Source organism: Balaenoptera physalus (genome assembly GCF_965194825.1).
Source record: "Balaenoptera physalus genome assembly, chromosome: 1".
In the NCBI taxonomy this organism is placed as follows: domain Eukaryota; kingdom Metazoa; phylum Chordata; class Mammalia; order Artiodactyla; family Balaenopteridae; genus Balaenoptera; species Balaenoptera physalus.
The window spans coordinates 22,286,913-22,308,140 of record NC_138882.1 but is presented as its reverse complement, the minus strand read 5'-3'; the positions used below and the strand labels follow the sequence as shown (position 1 = coordinate 22,308,140).

Genomic DNA, 21,228 nt, shown 5'->3' with positions numbered 1-21,228 from the left:
GCCCGTCCGCTGCTCACAACAGTCAAGGTGGTGTGTGAGCCAGAGAGAAAACGTACCTGCAGAGGCGCTCACCCCCCAGAACTGGGCTCCCTACAGATCTTGGAGGCCTAAGGACAGTGCTCAGGGCCGTGGTCAATAGAGACGTGAGAAGCAACAGGCACCGGGCACCTCGTAGGGAACGGAGCTGCGAGTCCCCTCCACCTCCATCTCAGCCCAAAGGCCAAGCAGAGAGAGGGGCCAAGGCTCTGCACAAAGTCATTCCTTGAAGCCCAAGTTCCATCCAGGCATCTTGAAGTAGAAACACTCAAAGTCACTTAGACCCACCTGACGAGTTGGTCATTAACTTGGTGCCTGGGAAGGTAGGGTTCAACCTGCCAGCCCCTGTTTCTCAACAGTGACAGGGTGTTGTCCCCCAAAATGAGAATTGCCAGGACTTGCAAGATGACAACCGTCGCCCAGTAGGTTCCAGACAGTTAGCATGAAGGGTGATTAAAGGTGCGGGGAATCTTGAGACTCGAGCCTCCTTTAGTCTAGGGGTTTGTTCTGGTCCTTCCGGCAGGGGTGATCCAGCTTCTGCTTGAATACTTCTAGGAACAGAAGGCTCCCCGTTTTCTAAATCAGCCTGCTCTGTTGCTGAGAGTTCATTCTTCATTCTTATATTGATGAAAATCTGCTTTCCAGAGTTTTGACCCACTGTTCCAAATTCCACCTCTGAAGCTCCGCAGAAGGGTCTTCTCTTCCCACGAGACAGGATGACCCGGAACTTGGTCACTGATCACTATCTGCAAGGGGGGGCGGGGGCGGAGGGACCACAGCTGCTGGACCAAGGCCACTGGCCACACTCATTCCTGGGAATCACCCAGAGCCAGCGGCTGGGGTGGAGGGTAGACCTTTAAGGATCTCAGATTCTGGGGGTTGAAAGGATCCAAAAGCTGGCAGCCTCAGAGGACAGGTTCATGGCTCTCGGGGCTGAACCCTCCCATGTGGAAGGGCAGAGGCATTGACGTTTCTGAGACCTGGTGACCCACATGTCGTGTGTAGACAGTCTCTAAAGAGGGCTTCCGGCAGCCGCCTCCCTACCCGTCTACACGTGCTGTCCACTGTCAAGAGGTGGAGGCTTGCTCCCTGCCCCCTGCCCCTGGGCTGGTTCTGTAGCCTGCCTGGACCAATAGAAGGCAGCAGAAGTGACCACGCTAGTTCTAGGCCCAACCTTTAGAAGGCCTGCCGGTGTCCACTGTCTCTCTGGGGAACTCCAGCCACCCTGCAGTAAAGCAGCTCTGACGAGTCTACTCAGTGATGAGACCCCCGTGGGGCAGAAGCTTCCACTCCCCTCTCTCTGGCCCACGTGCAGTCGTGCCCACGTACTAGTTCAGCCCAGCCCTGTAGCCCTCGTCCTAACGCTCAGGCCTCTGCCCTCCTCTGTGGCAGCTCTGTAACCCTTCTGCCTGCAGCATGCTGGGCCCGTGCCCGTCTGAGGCCTCCCTCCTTCCCTCCTGGCCCCCCCTCCCCGGCTTCACACGGCCCAGGCCCTGATGGAGAGACAGTGCTGGCAGCCAGAGCAGGGAAATGTCCAGACAAGGTCATGGATTTGATGGATGGAGGCCCAGGTTTCCTGAAGGCCTCCCAAATATTGATCCTGTTCCCTCTCTGTCTCTCACAGCTTCACTGCAGGATCAGCATTTGGGGGGCTGCCAGAGGGAGAAACGAGCATGGGAGGGTGGGAGGGAGAGTCTGAAGGGTCCGTGGCTCTGCGCGTTCCATCTCCTCCACGGAGCAGTTACAGACATTACCTCATCTCTCTGGGACCGGTCTCCGGATCTCCAGGATTCAGGGGAAAGTGACTCTCCTTTCCTCCCTCCCTGCCCCGCTCGCAGCACCTACCCCCATGCACACCCAGGGAGGCTGGGAAGGCCTGGAAGGGCAGAGTGGGTGGCCCGAGGGCGCTCCTGGGAAAGAGGAGTCTGCCCGGACCCCTTCCCCTCAGCCCCAGAGAAAGGGTCCCCATGAGCCAGAGCTAGACCCTGCCTCTTGGGGATGTGAGGTGACCCTCTGGGCTGGGCTGGCTGCCTGGCACCACCTCGGGCCCCAAGATTTGGTGGTCCCACTTCTCTTTGTCCCTGCACCCTGGCCTTTGTGTCCAGCTTAGCTGTGTGTCTGCGTGGTCCTCTCCACACTGAGTCTATGGCCTTCTCAGGACAAGGGCTCCTATATCCATTTCGGTCTCTCAGAGACCCTTCTGCAGGCAATGTCTTTTATATCATAGTTGCTCAGTAAGTGAGAAGTTACATGAAATGAAATAAGTTAGAGTTTTGTGGAGTAGAGATAATGGGGAAGGACCTTGACCTTCCCTGGAACCCAGAAGATGGACTTCAGGCCAGATGTCTCGTCCACACCCAGCCCCACTGTCCATAACTATGACCAGCAGACACTGCATGAGGCACAGGTGCCCATGGAAGGTCACAGGGGTGCCAGGACACTTGTCCCCACCCACCCTCTGGTTGTGCCGTGTGCCCAGGGTCAGGCTGGCCACCACTGCTCCCTGTGGATGCAGAATGGAAGGGAGAGATTTCTGGAACAGAGCCCATCTCTTGGGCTGCAATGGTGTCCACTCACTTGGCCTACTGTGGCTTCCCTTCCTTTCACGGGGGCTGTTATTGGCATTTCCCACTCATCTGCAAGACCTAAAAGGAATCTTTGGAAACCACATGAAGGGGAGGAGGGACGAGAGGAACTCCACAGGCCAACTGCTTCTGGAAGTCACTGATCTCCAAACAGGAAGGCTGGTCTTTCCTGTTTAGACATCATGTCTGGCAAGAGGAAGTCAAGACCGAAGTAACAATAATAATTACATAAACCCCTGATATGTTAACATCACTCATTGACGAAAATGGCTCTGTTTGGGTAGGACCGGCCAAGCCCTGTGGGGCACAGGTCTGCCGTGGGCTGCTGTGGTCAGATGATTAGCTGTGGCGTTTGGAAGACTTGACCAGGAAGGGGATCCCTTAGGGACACCCCTGGATGCCCGAGGGACCCTTCAGGACCGAGGAGGGGTAGCGAAGGGGTGTGGGCTTCCTCTCAGCCCAGGTTCAAATCCCAGCCCAGACCGTGCCAGCTGGTGAACATACCTGGCTGCTCAGCTTCTCTGGACTCTGAACTGGAGAAAACACCCAATTTCTCTGTGTGCATGGCCCGTATTGCCCATATCCTTGAATGCTTATGAGCCACCTTGAGCCAACTGGAAGACATGCATAGGCTAACGGTGCAAGCTTTATTTAATCTTGAGAGGAGAATGGTTGGATCAAAAAGAGGCAAAGGGACTTGGTTTCCAGTGGGAGAAGCCATCTCCCATGGAGCCATATGTCGTAGGCCTGATCCAGCTCTCCTTGGGAGCTGATTGGCTTCACCCAGTGAAACCCTTATCCCCTTAGTGGGTGCTAATAAGCTAGGCTCTGCCCGGTGCAGTGACGGTCCACACGCAGCCCCACCATGTGTGCTCAATGAAATTCAACCCCAGACGCATTTGCTGACAGCTGACCCCACATGTCTGTACGCAGAAAGGGAACCAGGAAAAAAATGGCAATGGTTCCTTGGAATCCAACACCACCTGGGGGAACCATCTCTTGGCTATTCCTTAGCTACTGAGCGTGGACTTTTCAATAGCATTTAAATGAATGGAGTCCTAGAGGGAATTCTGATTAAATACTTGAAGACACTTTCTGAGCGTGAGGATTGCGCGTGGAGATTTTGTTTCTTTCATTGCTTTGTTTATTTTAGGATGTTTCAGCTCCGGCCATGTTTAGGGGAAGAACTAACAAAGAAGGAAACCGAGGCACCTTAGGAAGAAGCGTGTGCCCCCTGCTCACACAAGCGATCTGCAAAATCCGAGAGCACATCTGGAGAGCTGGGTGATGCCCAATTGATTCAAGTTAATGTCGTCTCCCGTCTGATCACAGTAAGCAAGTTGGCTCTGCAGGGCTGTCTGGATTTTTTAATCTGATGCTTGTTTTTATTTAGGTGTGTCTGATGTCTTCGTGAGAGACCATGAAGACATCAAAAACAGTGTCCCCTAAATCTAACAAATTGTGAGCAAAAAAATATACATTAAAGGCTAATTGTTGAGCTATAAATTTTTAACACACTGCTGATGAACTCAGAACCTTTTAACGAGAGTTGAATAAATAAGCCGTGGCCTTTAGAACAGAGGCAGTAACCAAGGTACACGCTTCTCATTTGCCAGCTGCCAGTAGACACTGAGCAACCACACCCCGCCCATGTCCCCAGATACGCTGTCCCCGAGCCAAAGATGTGTCACCCGGGCCATGCACAGCCTATGACCGCTTTGTCATCTGCTGTCTTCCCAAGACCACGAAAAGCAAACGATCTCTTTCTAAAGAAAGAAGTGACCACCGAGATGGGGTGCACAGAACTTGCCGCTCCTGTGGCTGAGGTCACCGCTCCAGGTGGTGTCCTTCCCCCAGGGTCGTGGCCACCCCTGGTCACTCAGGCTCCTTTCCACCTGCCTCCACCCACATACCCTCCCAGACCCTGCAGACCGACAGCTTCGTTCCACACACCAGGGACCCTCTGAAGCCAGGAAGTTTGCTCTCCGTCGGCTTCTATTTTGGGAGCTTGGACTTGGCCCTGGAATTTTACAAGCCTAGGAGGAATTGGCGGGGCCTTGGCACTTTCCTTTGTCCCTGCCTCCCCACCCCACAATGCCCTGTCCTCTGCGTCCTCAGGATGACAGATGCCCAATATCCCGTGCAGTCCCAGGCAGATGTGGGAAAGCCAGCTCCCCACGCTGGCCTGCAGTTGTGGAGGGGGGTAGCTGGGAGAAGCAGGGGCCAAAGCCTGGTGGGGAGGACCTGGGCTGCCTTCAACTTTGCAGAAGGCCCCCAATGCGGGGAAAGTCTAAAACTTTGTGATTTTCAGCAGCAAAACTGTATTGTCCAGAGGCGAGCACCATGTCCGTTTCTCAACTTATGATACTGAACAAGGAGGCTTGTGAATGAGCCCCTTAGCGGATGCCCTTGTTTTGGGGAATTATAACCCCAACCCTAACAATCTTATCCTCAGCATAGAGTCCCTTCTGTAATTTTCCCTCCTCTATTCCAGAGACCCCCAAAAGCTTGCCACTTGGCCAATTTCTTCATGGTAAAAAAAACCTCTCCTGTATAGCCTTTATGTTCCTAAATGGAAACATAACAACCCCGTCTGCACGTCTTGTCTTTGTTCATTTCTCCAGTGTTGGTCCCGAGAACAATGAATAGGAGCCCAGCATACACTGGTGTGACAAGAGGAGTTGCCGAAGTCATCCTCCCAGAGTGAGGGACAAATCAGCGCAGAGGTGCAGCCTGCTTCTCCTTTTAGAGCCAAATAAAGACAATTTTGATGACTTTTAGAACAATCCTTTGCCTCTGCTTGCATGGGCTCAGAAGGATTGAGGCTCAGTTTCAGAGCACCCAGCTACTTGATAAAGAAAATCTGTTAATGGTCAGGAAAGATCATCCTTGAAATTGTCATTTGCCAGACAGGAAGCTCCAGTTGCAAACTGTTGTGAAAAATTGACTTCTGGCGAATGAAGTCTGGGCAGCCCCAGTTGGCAAGCCAAGAAGTCCTGGTTTCTGATCTTTTGAGCACCACACAATTTGGTTTTTGGAGATTACTCCTCAGTGCAGGTAGACCAGAAACTCGTGAATTGCGGGGTTCCTGAGAGCGGACACTCTGTCCTCTGTACCCTGCACACTGCCTGGCTCTCACTATCTGCTAGTTCAGTGTTTGTCACTTGGTACTGAGTGACACCCTCCCCCCTCGGCCACACCACCTCATTTCAGACCAATGACACTGGTGTTATAAATAGGATTGGGATAACCAGTCTTCTGTAACTTAAGCACCAACTCCTCACAATTTTACTGTCTTTCTTGGGGCTACACATAGGACCACTTAAGAGACTTGCCAACCCACACATCTGGTCCCAGTCTGTCCAGACTGATTTTCTGTGACATCTTGAGACCTCTCACCACCAGTTGCCTTACAAGTTCCCATGCTAAGAATGCCCTTCTTCCTCCTTTCCTACCCAGCCTCTGCCCATCCTTCACCCACCTTCTCAACACAATAGTTCCTAATCACTCTCAGATCACCATGATCCTTCCCTTCTTAGCTGTTCAAATCTGAATTACCCTTTTGGGACTTATTCATTGATTTAACAAATATTTATTGAGCACCTACTATGTGCTAGGTGCTAGAGAGGAAGGATAAATCAAATGGCCCTACCTTCTTGGGGACCTGCCAAGCTTAAAGACTATCTTCTAATTGTCACTTAGCTTTCCATGCAGCCTAGTTATAGAGAGAGAACTCAGCAAACCCTTAAATGGTTAAGGATTTCATTCTGGTCTATACATCAGCCTCTGTGAGTTTGGTTAATGCAAGTTTGACTCAAGAGACAGAGCCATTCTTGGTGTGCTGACAGCAAAGTTTCTGGGCATATGGGGCTGAGAGCCAGACAGAGGGATTATCGAATTCATGAAGAGGAAGCCCCTGTGGGCTTTCCTGAGTTCATCCCGTCTTGTCACTTTGTACCTCCACAAACTGATCAAAGTCGTCTCATGACTGTGTGGAAATGCAGAGCACACACAGATCACCATGGGGCATCCTCATTCATGTGCACAGACAGACCCCAGAGCATTCACGCTCTGATGGATTGGACCTGCTCGGGTATCGTCTTGCTTCTGCCCTGCAGGGCCTCCATAGGTGTCTGTTCCTGAGCAAAGAGCTGATAAATGCCTGATTTAGAGCTTAAAAAACCCAGAAGGTTAATTAAAAGGAGAGCGTGCTTTCAATGACTTGAAAACTGTGAGCACAAGGCAATTAAGTTAATCAGTCACACTGTTTTTGTACTCAAAAGTGTTTTTAATTCAATTACTTCTAATTCTCTGTCTATTAACTCAATAGAAGGAGAGTTTTACAATAATTAACTTGTTCTAAAAAATAAAATTTCAGCCACAGCCTGAGCCGAAACCAGTTAAATCTGAGGGAGGATGTACAGAGAGTCTCTGTGTTGGCCGAGCTTAAAGCTGGTCCCCTCCACTCAACGTGCTAAAATTCGGGGATGCTAATATGGTGATAACGGTGTCATAATTTTCCACTTGTTCCTGCAAGTCTGTTCATTAATTGACGGATGTTGATTTTAGCCAATGCTTGGATATTAGCCATAATCTCTAGGAGTAAATGATTTAAAAAAATCATCATTTATGGAAATTCTATTTTTTATACAAAATCTTCAGTGCTTCCTCTAACACTGAGTACTGTCCCCTTCTCCACCACCTTGGAGTTCCATCTCCCTCACTTAGTCCAGGTCAGACTCATGTCTACATCACAGATTCTCCTCCAGTACGAAGTATTGAATAAATGATGCCAGAAGAGGGGGCAGGGCTAGATCTTAGTGCCATTCGGCCGCTTGTAGGCACTGATTATTTTCTTTCTCTTTTTCTCTTATTTTTTAAATTTATCTTTTAATTGAAGTATAGTTGATTTACAATGTTGTGTTAATTTCTGCTGTACAGCAAATTGACTCAGTTATACACATATATACATTCTTTTTCATATTCTTTTCCATTACGGTTTGTCCCAGGATATTGAATATAGTTCCCTGTGCTATACAGTAGGACCTTGTTATTTATCCATCCTGTAAGTAATAGTTTGCATCTACTAATCCCAAACTCCCAGTCCATCCCTCCCCTACCCTCCCTCCCCCTTGGCAACCACAAGTCTGCTTTCTATGTCTGTGATTCTGTTTCTGTTTCATAGATAGGTTCATTTGTGTCATATTTTAGATTCCACATATAAGTGATATCATATGGTATTTGTCTTTCCCTTTCTGACTTACTTAACTTAGTATCATAATCTCTAGTTGCAGCCATGTTGCTGCAAATGGCATGATTTCCTCCTTTTTTATGGCTGAGTAGTATTCCATTGTATACATGTACCATATCTTCTTTATCCATTCATTTGTTGACAGACATCCTGGGCATATATCCGGATAAAGCTATAATTCAAAAAGATACATGCACCCTTACATTCATAGCAGCATTAGTCACGATAGCCAACACATGGAAACACCCTAAATGTCCATTGACTGCTTATTTTCTTAATGATATGTTTTATAGCAGCAGGACTGAACAACCTCTGTTTGTATGACTAGGACAAGGCTGAGGGACTCTTCCATCCACACCCTGTCCCCAGTCTCATAGGCCTCCAAGGAGGTATCAAGGAAACCCAGAAGATTCATCCCACCCCACGAGAGCACAGCAGCGTGCCCCAGGAGTGGGCGTTCCTATCTGAACTCCCATCCCAGATGAGCAGGGCCTGCTGCTGCTGCAGGAACTGAGGTTCGTGTGGGGCGGAGCTGACCTTTAGTGGTGCCTCGTGGAGCTACGGGTGAAGGGCTCGAGAACCAGCTACAGTTCAAGTTTCAGTGTCAAGAGTTCAAGCCAAGGGGTGACACCAGATCCAGAGTAAAGGTCTAAATTCTACAAGGCAGCTCTGGAGACGAGCTGAAGGCAGTGTCAGGAGAGGGAGTGGGAGCAGGAGAACCCCCAGGAGCTCTGGGGTACATCAGAGGAAGAGGAGCAGGGTGGGCATGCAGCCCGGTCCTACTGTTTTATTACCCAGGTCGGAGGTAGCCCTGGACCTGGGCCTATTATGACATAAGCCAGAGCTTTATTCTACATCTACAGCTGCCCAGATGTGCACCTTTGTACACAGCCGCCCTGCTCTCTGGAAAGCCAACATGATTCTCTATTTCCCTCCTGTTCACATTCAAATTGTAGATGTGTGTGTTTCTTCTCCAGCCAGATTCAGCCTCTCAACAGCAGACAACATGTTTTATTCATCTCCATATCAACCTCTCAATATTAACATTTGTCGTGCATTAATAATTACATTAATAATAAGAAAAAGATGAACAACTCCCCGATTGCCAGGCACTTGGCTAGGTGTTTATGTTAAGGTTTGCATTGACTTCTCAGAACAATCCTGGGCCATAAGAATCAACATGCCCATTTCAAAGATGAGAAAACTGAGGGTCAAAGAGTTTGAGCAAGGTAACCAACTCCTCCATTTGGTAAATGGCAGACCCTGGCTTCAAACCAAATACGTTCCACACTGAAAGCAGGGCTGACTCCACAAAGGAACCGTATATCCAACTCTGGGCAAAAGGATGAGAACCAGACTATCTGGGGAGGTGTGACGGGAAGTTAAAGGACTATGAGTGTTTCAGGGAGAGTCAGAGGAAGTAAGAATACAGACATTCCCCTGCTCTAATATCCAGATACAGCATTCGTCAGCAAGATGACAAGCCTCATCTTGTCTCTAGACCCCGCCAGAACTCCCTGCTGTGGGTCCCTCATGATCCTCTTGGAAGCCAGGAAATTGCCCTTTACCTTCATAGAAGAAGCCTACATACCTGGGAAGCAGGAGGGGTAGAGATGCTCCAGGCCGCACACTGCGGTCGGCCCCAGCCTTGTGAAAGGGGGTCAGCCATCTCTGCTAAGCAGCTGAGGAACTCAAAAAGAGGGGCCCTTTAGTTCTCGGGAACCCCCTGTGAAAATAAGAAGAGAATGGCTCACGTGCAAGGTAAACCTCCAGCTTGCTTTAATTCTACATGGAAACCCAGCTAGACTCCCGGCACGTGGGCCAGGCCCAGGGACAGACACTCTTACAGCTTGTGACAGGGCTCTAAGGTTGCCTTTCCAGTATTTCACACACACTGCACAACAGCCCTACAAGTTCAGGTCACACATGGAATTGTATCCTTATGTTACAGATGAGGGAAAACAGACTCAGAGACCCTCCCGAGGTCACACAGCTGATATCTGGACACAAGTCCAAGTCCACCAGTTACCCCAGCACTCTGCTGGGACAAAGCAAGGAAGGGTGTGACTCGGTGTTGGAATTAGAAAGGTCCTCTGAGGCCGTCTAATCCACCCCCACCCGTGCAGGAGTCTCCTGGGCTTTGGGCCGAGAGGCATTGCCCAGCTCCCCTCGGTCCAGGGCGCTAGGCCTGTATAATCAGCATCCAGCAGGACAACCCACACCACTGTGGATGGCACCCATTGTCACAACGGTCATCCTCATTTATTCATTTGGAGCAGGGCTCCACTTGAGGCTCAGCTGACTGAGTCACAGAGCTCAGGCTGGACTGCAAAGCTCTGGGAGAACGAGGGGACAGGCCATCCAGCATTCTGGCAAATAGGCCACATCGACACCCACGCTAGTCTCATGCTGAGGGCAGGCTCACTGGTTTGCTTCCAAACCCAGAATCTCCACTGCATGGCCTCTTTGAGGCAATGGGCAGTGAGGGGCAGGCCTGCTCCTACTATAGATGGAAAATATCTGCTACATGTATAAAAGGATTGTATGAATACCCAGAAGACAGGAAGTGCTCCAAGAAATAACAAGAGAAAGCCAATCCAGTGGCATAAAAACAAAGGATATGAATAAGCAAGTCACGGAAGAGGCAATAAAAATGGCTAATTAATACACAAAAATAGGCACAACACAAACAAATTTAATCTCACAATTAGATGCTATTACTCATCAGTTGGGAAAAATTAATGTGTTGACGAGGATGTGGGAAAATGGGCACTGTCTGCGAGAAGGCATGCTCATACAGACCTCTTGAAGTACATTTTAGCTGGATTTATTAAAATTTAAAATATGTGTTGGCATAGACCTGCACTATCCAATATATAATAGTCACCAGCTATGCGTGCTTAAGTTTAAATGTTAATTAATTAAAATTAAACACAATTAAAGTTTCACTTCCTCAGTTGCAGTAGCTACATGTCAAGTGCTCAAGAGTTAGATGTTGGCAAGTGTCTACCATATTGGATAGTGTGGAATAGAATAGTTTCATCATTGCAGAAAGTTCTATTGGCCAGCACTACCTTAGATGCAGAAATTTCACTTGAAGATGTGAAATCTTTAAGAAATAATAACACGTGAACCCACATGCACAGGGGTGTTTCCTGAAACATTGTTTGCAACAAGAGAAACTAGAAAAACTGGAAACCAGGACTACTAAAAAGGGAATGGTTAAATCATGGTCCCGTCATACTATCCTTAGTAGTTCTCCATTTTACTAGAATAAAGATCTCTCAAATACAGTGTTAGGCAGGGAATTCCCTGGCGGTCCAGTGGTTAAGACTCTGCGCTTCCACTGCAGGGTGTGCAGGTTCAGTCCTTGGTCAGGGAACTAAGATCCCACATGCCATGTGATGCGGCCAAAAAGAACAAAAACTAAAGAAAAAAAAATGAAATATAGTGTTAGGCAACAAAAAGCCAATTACAAAATAATAGTAATAACAGTATTATCCCATTTGTATAAAAACTCATAAAGCAAAATTGCCTATTTCTGTAAGCTGTTCGATAAAGAATATCGATGACCAAGCATTAGAGGAGAGGGTTGGATCTGTCATTAGCACAGAATCTGACACTCACTGGGCTCTATCCTGGCCCTGCTGAATCACACTGAGGTCTAGGCCAGGTCCCCTAAATACTGGATATCTAAGTGTGAAAGCACCCCTGTGCACAGTGCTGTCACCAGTGGCCTTGGCAGTCACCAGCCCACCATCAACATGACAGCAGCAAAGGCCAGCAGTCCTGAGATCTCAGGGCCCTCCCCATTGGCACCAGTGTCCCCCGGTGAGAGCTGGTGAACAGTGGGGTGGCAGCAGCCCCCTGGCCAGTCCCCCCAACCCACGGGGCTTCAAGGTTGGCCACAATGTTAGACATCACCACAGGGATGCGGGCAGACGGCCGTCAGCTCAAGAGCAAGGGCAGACATCTGTTCAGACTCCCAAGAGATTCTGGGGAATTGGAGGACAATTTGAGGTGGGGATGGATTTGGAGTAATTATGCTTCGTGACTGTGAACCCTTTTGTTCCTAGACCGGTGGATCAGTCTGCTCGGGCTGCCATAAGAAAACAAAACAGACTGGGTACCTTAAACCAGCGCTCCCCCAAATTTTTGGCACCAGGGACCAGTTTTGTGAAAGACAATGTTTCCACGGACTGGCGGGGTGTGGGGGGAGGTGGGTGGGCAGGGATGGTTTCGGGATGATTCAAGCGCATTACATTTATTGTGCACTTTATTATTATTACATTGTAATATATGATGAAATGATTATACAACTCACCATAATGCAGAATCAGTGGGAGCCCTGAGCTTGTTTTCCTGCAACTAGATGGTCCCATCTGGGGGTGATGGGAGACAGTGACACACGAAGTGTGTTGCTTATGTCCATCTACTCCGTAATTTCGTTTTGGTTGCTGTCACTGCAGAAAACCCTGCTTCACAAAGATAGGATGTTGGGAATGGAAGCAGGCTTTTCAGTGCTTTTGTGGCAAACTCAGGATATCCCGCCTTGACTTTAATCCAGAACGTATGGAGATTTGACGTTGTCTCAAACAGACTTTTAAGGCCACCGTCATTTGCGATCTCAAGCAGTTGATCCTCTTCTAGCGCGGACAAAATCGATTCACCCGGCTTATTCACAAACAGGTCGCGGATCCATTCCTTCCCAGTTCAGGGGTCTTTTGTGGTTGAGAAGTAATGCTCAAACTCTTCTGAGAGCTGAGATAGGTGATCATGCACCAGCTGGGAGAAAGAAGGCCCTGGCTCAGTCTCTTTCAAAATCTCTGCTAATGATTGGAACATGTCAAAAATCCCAGTGTTCACTGGTCACCCCCATAATTCCAGTTCGGCTTCGAATGCAGCCACTTTATCTGCAGACTTGAACACAGTTGTTCTCCCCTGAAGTGACAGATTGAGTTCCTTGAGCAGGTTGAATATGTCACACAAGTAAGCAAGTTTTGCGATCCATTGTGTCACTGAATTGTGCTGCCAGTGGTGACTGTTTTGCTAAAAGAAATCTCTAGAGTGTCTCTCGTAACTCAAAAACTCTGGCCAGTGATCTACCTTTAGAAAGCCATCTCACTTCTGTGTATAAGAGAAGACGTGTGTGCTCTATGTCCATCTCCTCACAGAGCTGTGCAAACAGACGTGAGTTAAGGGCATGTACTTTAATGTGGTTGATAATTTGAATCACATCTTGCAAAACGTTGTTAAGTTCAGGTGACATTTTTTGGCTAGCCAGCATTTCTCTATGGATGACCCAGTGCGTAGACTCACATTCAGAAGCGACCTCTTTGACCCGAGTAGTGAAACCAGAAAGCTGTCCAGTCACGGCAGCCACTCCGTCCATGCATATACCGACACAAAATGACCAGTTCCGTTTTCCTGATATGTAATCATTCAGAGACTTGAATAGTTCTGCAGCTGTGGTGTTGGTTGGCAACAAAAGTGCACATAACATATCCTCATGCACATCCTCCTGAAAAATATATTGCACAAAAACAAGCATTGTTGCCTTGTTGTCAACATCGGTAGACTCGTCAACCTGGATTGCACAGCACGGTGACTCATTAATCCTCTCTAACAATTGTGCCTCAGTATCCTCTGCTATTTCATCAAGTCGTCTAGTTATGGTGCTAGCCAGAAGAGGAACACGTGCCACCTTTTGAACTGCAGCCTCTCTTAAAAGTTCACAATAAATGTCCTTAGCAGCAGGCAGGATCAACTCTTCACCAACAGTAAAGGGCTTCTTAGCTTTAGCAATGCGGTTAGCCACTAAGAATGATGCTCTCAGTGCAGACGCATTTGATGAAGTGGTGGCCTTCAGTAATTGCTTCTGTTCTTCGTGTTCACATTTTTTTCTTTTGAAAAACTCCAAAGGCTTGTCTTTTAATGCAGGGTGATTGGTCTCCATGTGGCAAAGCAGTTTTGAAGCTTTCATGGCTTCGTTGGATAGCCAGTCGTCACATATTATACAAAGCGGGCTTGGAGAATGTGAATCACCTGTTGCAATGAACCTGCAATTTAAGTAAGACTCTTGGTATTTTCTTTTACATACAGCTTTCTTTTGGTTGGCAGTCTTAGAGTCTTCTGCTGTCTCATCATTGGGTCTTTCCCCTTTTCAAAGAAGCTCTCCAGCGACGTGTGTTTTTTACTCATTTTGGCTAGGGTAAGCTTGTGGGCTTACGAAAACTGTGACTGAGACAAGTGTGCAGTGCAGGAAATAGGCGCAGACAGAAGTGGTAAATCAAATAATGGGTGGGCCATGCACGGACTAAAATAAGTGTCAGATTCTGACTTTAAGCCTGCCAGCAGATGCAGCTGTACAGTTGAAGTACATCAATTCACTTGCCACTATAGAGCCTGCCACCAGATGCAGCTTAATTGTCACTTGCCACTCACTGATAGGGTTTTGATATGAGTCTGCAAGAAATTGATTTATTATGGTCTCTATGCAGTCAAACCTCTCTGCTAATGATAATCTGTATTTGCAGTCGCTCCCCAGCGCTAGCATCACTGCCTCAGCTCCACCTCAGATCATCAGGCATTAGATTCTCATAAGGAGTGCGCAACCTAGATCCCTCACATGCACAGTTCATAGTAGGGTTCGCGCTGCTATGAGAATCTAATGCCGCTGCTGATCTGACAGGAGGTGGAGCTCAGGCAGTAATGCAAGCGATGGCAAGCGGCTGTAAATACAGATGAAGCTTCGCCTGCTCGTCCGCTACTCACCTCCTGCTGTGTGGCCCAGTTCCTACCAGACCACGGACCGGTACTGGTCCATGGCCTGGGGCTTGGGGACCCCTGCCTTAAACAATAGAAATTTATTTTCTCATGGTTCCGGAGGCCAGAAGTCCAAGATCAAGGTGTCAGCAGGGTTGGTTTCTTCTGAGACCTCCTTGGCTTGTGGATGGCTGTCTTCTCCTCTGTCTTCACGTGGTCTTCCCTTTGTACACATCTGTGTCCTTACCTCATTTTCTTATAAGGACACCAGTCATATTGGAATAGGGTCCACTCTAATGGCCTCATTTTAATTTACTCATCTCTTTAAATGCCCTGTCTCCAAACACAGTCACATTCTGAGGACCTGGGGGTTAGGAATTGAAGCATGAGCTTGGGGGAAGTGTACACAACTCAGCCCACAAAACTGGTATTGCCTGGGAAACACCAGCTGCTCATTCAGTCAATCATTTGTTCACTCAAGAAATACTTATGGAGTATCATCTCTGTGGCAGGCACTGTATTTAGCACTGAGGATACAAAGAGAATGAAACACAGGTTTGCACCTCCAGAAACTTGTAATCAGGAGACACGTGCACAACTAACTCAACAAAACACAGACCTGCCTTCTTGAGCCCAGCAGGCAGCTGTCTGCTGACCTTTTTTCCAAGCCACCAAACACCATGGAGCCTCCTAGGCTCAGCTCTTCTTCCCTGCTGGGACACCTGCCACTTGAACTCTGTCTCTAATGCAGACTCCTTGCCTGAACAAGGACCAGAAATTGCTGGCACCCCTGGACATAACCCGTGATTCATCAGCCATTCATTCAAGACTCATCTATTAAGCACTTATGATAAGCCCTGTTCTGGACACTCAGAGTTGTAAACAAGCAGACATGTCCCTGACCTCAAGGAGTTTATATCCTAAAATGGGGCAACACACAGTGATCAACAAAACAAATAAGTATAATCGTTGTGTTGAAAATAAAGTCATGCAAGAGGATACAGAGTGATTAGAGGGGCTATTTTAAATAAAGTGGTCACCAATCTGATGAGGTGAATTTTGAGCAGAGAGACCTGAGGACCTGGGAGAGTGAGTCCTTCTGGTGCGTGTCTGCAAAGAGCATCGAATCGGGCAGACAAAACAACAAGTGCTCAAGGTGGGAGCATGGACTATTTGGGGGAGAGCAAAGAGGTCAGCCTGGCTATCGCTGTGTGGGAAGATGTGATCTGGCACAGAACAGAGGAGGCACTCTCCTGCAGGACCTGGTGGGCTCTGGTCAGAAATTGTGCTCTGCTTACCCTGTGTGTAATGAGAGATCATCACAGGATTTTTTAAAATTAATTAATTAATTTATTTTTAGCTGTGTTGGGTCTTCGTTGTTGCACGTGGGCTTTCTCTAGTTGTGGCAAGTGGGGGCTACTCTTCGTTGCTGTGCACAGGCTTTTCATTGCGGTGGCTTCTCTTGTTGCAGATCACGTGCTCTAGGCACGTGGGCTTCAGTAGTTGTGGTGTGGCTCATGGCCTCTAGAGCGCAGGCTCACTAGTTGTGGCTCACAGGCTTAGTTGCTCCACGGCATGTGGGATCTTCCCGGACCAGGGCTCGAACCTGTGTCTCCTGCATTGGCAGGTGGATTCTTAACCACTGCGCCACCAGAGAAGTCCCCATCACAGGATTTTGAGTGTGATTGCTCACATTGGCTGTTTGGAGGGGAACTGACAGCAAATGTTGGGCAGCTGTATAAGAATCCAGGGAGAGAAGATGGTGTCCTAGCACTGGGGGTGGTGAGAAGTGATTAGATCAAAGGTAGAGCCAAAAGATAAGACAAATGATTCAGACTTGCCCCCAATTTAGTCTAGAAATGGACAGAAGACATAAAAACAGGATCAGTCTCTCTCAGTTCAACTTGCTAGTCCAAAATCACCAACCAGCATCACGAATGGGGCCAGTGGTGATGCTTTAGAAAGACACCAATGATGTGATGTCTGATTTTTATTAAATATCATAAGCAAATGATTAAATCACACAGAAACAAAGGTACAGGCACCATCACAGTGCAAATGAATTTACTCCGAGTTCAGCCAAGGACCAACCCTTTTTTGGATCTGACAGCCAAAATTACTATGAAGGACCCAGACCAGGACTGATGTGCCCATCTTACAAATGGGGTCAGAGGGGCAGAGCCATGTCTATATTCTTCCTAGTGCCACTGGAGAGAGTGCTGTGTTTTGAGAGTCTCTGAAATGGTGACTGTCACAGAAAACAAAACCATTTCAACACACAATTTCTGATCACAAAAGTGAATGGTTAGGCCTGAGGTCAAGCACCAGCCCAGCCCAGTTCTACCCATATATGGTCTCTGGACAGCCTGGCCCAGGGGACTGGGCAGTGGGTAAGTAGGCAGCATAGATTCTGTCCCTAGTTCTGCTTTGATTTAATGCTGTGACCCAGTTTCTCCATTTATACAGTGGTAACAATATCTCCCTTTTCCTTCCTTGCTGGGAGATGAAGGCCCTAGCTATATCCAAGACACTAATGCGGTGTTTGGCAAGAGTTAACAGTGCTGATTGGATTGCTGTCTCAGTGCAGGAAAGACAGGATTGTGTAGGGTCAAATGCAATTACTTTACCTTGCACCAGAGAAGTGCTTTTGTCATCAAAGCACTTTCTACCATTATTATGGAGAGAAAGACAAGGATACCCAATGTCACCACTTCCATTTAACACTGTACCATAAGGCAAAAGAAAGAAAAATATAGCAGTTGTTCTGAAAAGAAGTAAAACTGTCTCTATTAGCAGATGACGTGATTGTGTATGTTGAAAATCCAAAACAATACACAAACCATAAGAATTAATAAGTGAATTTAACAATGTCACTGGATAGAAGGTCAATATAAAAAATTACTTGTATTTGTATATACTAGCAACGAAGAATTGGAAAAGGAAATTTTTTATGGAGGTATAGTTGATTTATAATATTATATAGTTTCAGGTGTACAAAAATACTGATTCAAAAATTTTATAGGTCATACTCCATTTAAAGTTATTATAAAATATTGGCTATATTCCCTGTGTTGTACAATACATCCTTGTAGCTTATTTATTTTATACATAGTGGTTTGTAACTTTTAATCCTTTACCCCTATCTTGCTCCTTCCCCCAGTAACTACTAGTTTTTTCTCTATATCTGTGAGTCTTTTTCTGTTTTGTTATATTCATTCATTTATTTTTTTTAGATTCCACATACAAGCAATATCATGCAGTATTTGTCTTTCTTTATCTGACTTATTTCACTTAGCATAATGCCCTCCAAGTCCATCCATGTTGCTGCAAATGGCAAGATTTCATTCTTCTTTTATGACTAAGAACTATTTCACTGTATGTATATACCGCATCTTCTTTATCCATTCATCTGTTGATGGACCCTTGGGTTACTTCCATATCTTGGCAATTGTAAATAATGCTGCTATGAACATTGTGGAGCATGTGTCTTTTCAAATTAGTCTTTTTGTTTTCTTCGGGTGTACACCCAGTAGTGGAATTACTAAATCATATGGTAGTTCTATTTTTAGTTTTTTGAGGAACCTCCATACTGTTTTTCACAGTGGCTGCACCAATTTCCATTCCCATTAACAGTGTATGAGGGTTCCCTTTTCTCCACATCCTCACCAACATTTGTTACTTGTGGCCTTTTTTGATGATAGCCATTTTGACAGGTGTGAGGTGATATCTCATTGTGGCTTTGATTGGCATTTCTCTGAAAATTTAGTGATGTTGAGCATCTTTTCATGTGCCTGTTGGCTATCTGCATGTCTTCTTTGGAAAAATATCTATTCAGGCCTTCTGCTGTTTTTTAATCAGGTGGTTTTTTGGTTTTTTTTTTTTTGATATTGAGTTGAATGAGCCGTTTATGTATTTTGGATATTAACCCCTTATCAGTCATATCATTTACAGAGATTTTCTCCCATTCAGTAGGTTGTCTCTCCATTTTGTCAATGGTTTCCATTGCTGTGCCAAAGCTTTTCAGTTTAATTAGGTTCTATTTGCTTATATTTGAGTTTGTCTCCTTTGCCTTAGGAGACAGACCCAAAAAAACATTGGTACAATTTGTGTCAGTGTTCTACCTATGTTTTCTTCTAGGGGCTTTATGGTTTTTGGTCTTACATTTAGGTCTTTAATCCATTTTGAGTTTACTTTTGTATATAGTGTGAGAAAATGTTCTAATTTCATTCTTTTACATGTAGATGTCCAGTTTTCCCTGCATACTTATTGAAGAGACTGCCTTTTCCCCATTGTATATTTTTGTCTCCTTTGTTGTAGATTACTTGACCATAAGTGCATGGGTTTATTTCCAGGCTTTCTATCCTATTCCATTTATCTATATGTCTGTTTTTGTGCCAGTGCCATACTGCTTTGATTACTGTAGCTCTGTAGTATAGTCTGAAGTCAGGGAGTGTGATACCTTCAGCTCTTTCTCAAAATTGTTTTGGCTCTTCAGGGCCTTTTGTGTTTCCATACAAATTTTAAAATTATTTGTTCTACTCTGTGAAAAATGCCATTGGTAGTTTGTTAGGGATTGCACTGAATCTGTAGATTGCCTTAGGTAGTATGGTCATTTAAAAATATTACTGTTTCCAATCTATAAGCACAGTATATCTTTCCATTTTTTAGTGTCATCTTTAATTTCTTTCATCAGTGTCTTATAGTTTTCTGAGTACAGGTCTTTTACCTTCTTAGTTAGATTTATTCCTAGGTATTTTATTATTTTTGATGTGATGGTAAACGAGATTGTTTCCTTAATTTTTCTTTCTGATAGTTCACTGTTAGTGTATAGAAATGCAACAGATTTCTGTATATTAATTTCATATCCTGCAGCTTTACCAAAAACATTGATGAGCTCTAGTAGATTTGTGGTCGTGTCTTTAGGATTTTCTTTGTAGAGTATCATATCATCTGCAAATAGCAACAGTTTTACTTCTTCCTTTCCAATTTGGATTCCTTTTATTTCTTTTTCTTGTTTGATTGCTGTGGCTAGAACTTCCAATACTATGCCAAATAAAAGTGGTGAGAGTGGGCATCCTTGTCTTCTTCCTGATCTTAGAGGAAACGCTTTCAACTTTTCATAGTTGAGTACGATGTTAGCTGTGGGCTTATCATATATGGCCTTTATAATGTTGAGGTATGTTTCCTCTATACCCATTTTGTGGAGAGTTTTTATCAGAAATGGACGTCAAAAGCTTTTTCTGCATCTATTGGGATGATCATATGATATTTTCCTTCAATTTGTTAATGTGGTGTATTACATTGATTTGCAGATATTGAACAAGCCTTGCATCCCTGGGATAAATCCCATTTGATCAAGATGTATGACCCTTTTAATGTATTGTTGAATTTGGTTTGCTAATATTTTGTTGAGGATTTTTGCATCAGTGATTTTGGCCTGTAATTTTCTTTTTGTGTGTGATATCTTTGTCTGGTTTTGGTATTAGGGTGATTCTGGCCTCATAGAATGAGTTTGGAAACATTCCCTCTTCTGTAATTTTTTAAAAATAGTTTGAAAAGAATAGGTGTTAACTCTTCTCTAAATATTTGGTAGAATTCACCTGTGAAGCCATCTGGTCCTGGACTTTTGTTTTTTGGGAGTTTATTACTGATTCAATTTCATTACTGGTAATTGGTCTGTTCATATTTTCTATTTCTTCCTGGTTCAGTCTTGGAAGGTTGTACATTTCTAGAAATTTGTCCATTCCTCCAGGATGTCCATTTTATGGGCATATCATTGTTCATAGTAATCTCTTATGACCCTTTTGTATTTTGGGGATGTTAGTTGTAAGTTCTCCTTTTTCATTTCTGATTTTATTCATTTGGGCCCTCTTTCTTTTTTTCTCAATGAGTCTGACTAAAAGTTTATCAATTTTTTTTGTCTTTTCAAAGAACCAACTCTTAGTTTCATTGATCTTTCTATTATTAGTTTAAGCCTGAGGTAGGCTTAAATTCTGCTATAAATTTCCTTCTTAGAACTGCTTTTGCTGTGTCCCATAGATTTTGTGTTTTCATCTTCATTTATCTCCATGTATTTTTTTATTTCTTCAGTGATCCATCGGTTGCTTAGTAGCATATTGTTCAGCCTCTCCACGTTTGTGTTTTTTGAAACTTTTTCTTGTAGTTGATTTCTAGCCTCACAGTGTCATGGTCAGAAAAGATGCTTGATATAATTTCAATTTTCTTAAATTTACTGAGGCTTGCTTTGTGGCCTAGCATGTGGTCTATCCTGGAGAATGTTCCATGTGCACTTGAAAACGATGTGTATTCTGTAGCTTTTGGATGGAATGTTCTATATATATTTATTAAGTTCATTTTGTCTAATGTGTCATTTAAGGCCAGTGTTTCCTTATTGGTTTTCTATCTTGATGATCTGTCCATTGATATAAGTGGGATGTTAAAGTTCCCTACTATTATTGTGTTACTGTCAATTTCTCCCTTTATGTATGTTAACATTTGCTTTATGTATTTAGGTGCTCCTATGTTGGCTGCATATATATTTACAATTGTTATATCTTCTTCTTGAATTGATCCCTTGATCATTATGTATTC

At 45.4% G+C, this 21,228-nt stretch overlaps 1 protein-coding gene and 1 long non-coding RNA gene across 4 annotated transcripts in view; one reads left to right on the top strand and one right to left on the bottom strand.

The window, feature by feature from the left end:
* The window catches only part of TLR5 (toll like receptor 5), a 65,732-nt gene extending 58,406 nt beyond the window's left edge, over nucleotides 1-7,326 (top strand). For 2 of the 3 annotated variants that reach the window (XR_014253900.1, XR_014253901.1), the window contains 2 exons: nucleotides 3,775-3,952; nucleotides 5,246-7,326. The gene's annotated coding sequence lies outside the window, so the exon portion shown is untranslated. Of the gene's footprint in view, nucleotides 1-3,774; nucleotides 4,128-5,245 lie in introns of those variants that run through there. The other variant, XR_014253902.1, reaches the window with a different exon arrangement.
* Nucleotides 7,327-7,366: 40 nt separating this feature from the next.
* Nucleotides 7,367-21,228, bottom strand: part of LOC309646664 — a 38,745-nt gene continuing 24,883 nt past the window's right edge. The window contains exons 3-4 of the long non-coding RNA XR_014255499.1: nucleotides 9,464-9,598; nucleotides 7,367-8,044 (exon numbers count right to left, since the gene is read on the bottom strand). This is a non-coding gene — a long non-coding RNA (uncharacterized lncRNA). The remainder of the gene's footprint in view (nucleotides 8,045-9,463; nucleotides 9,599-21,228) is intronic.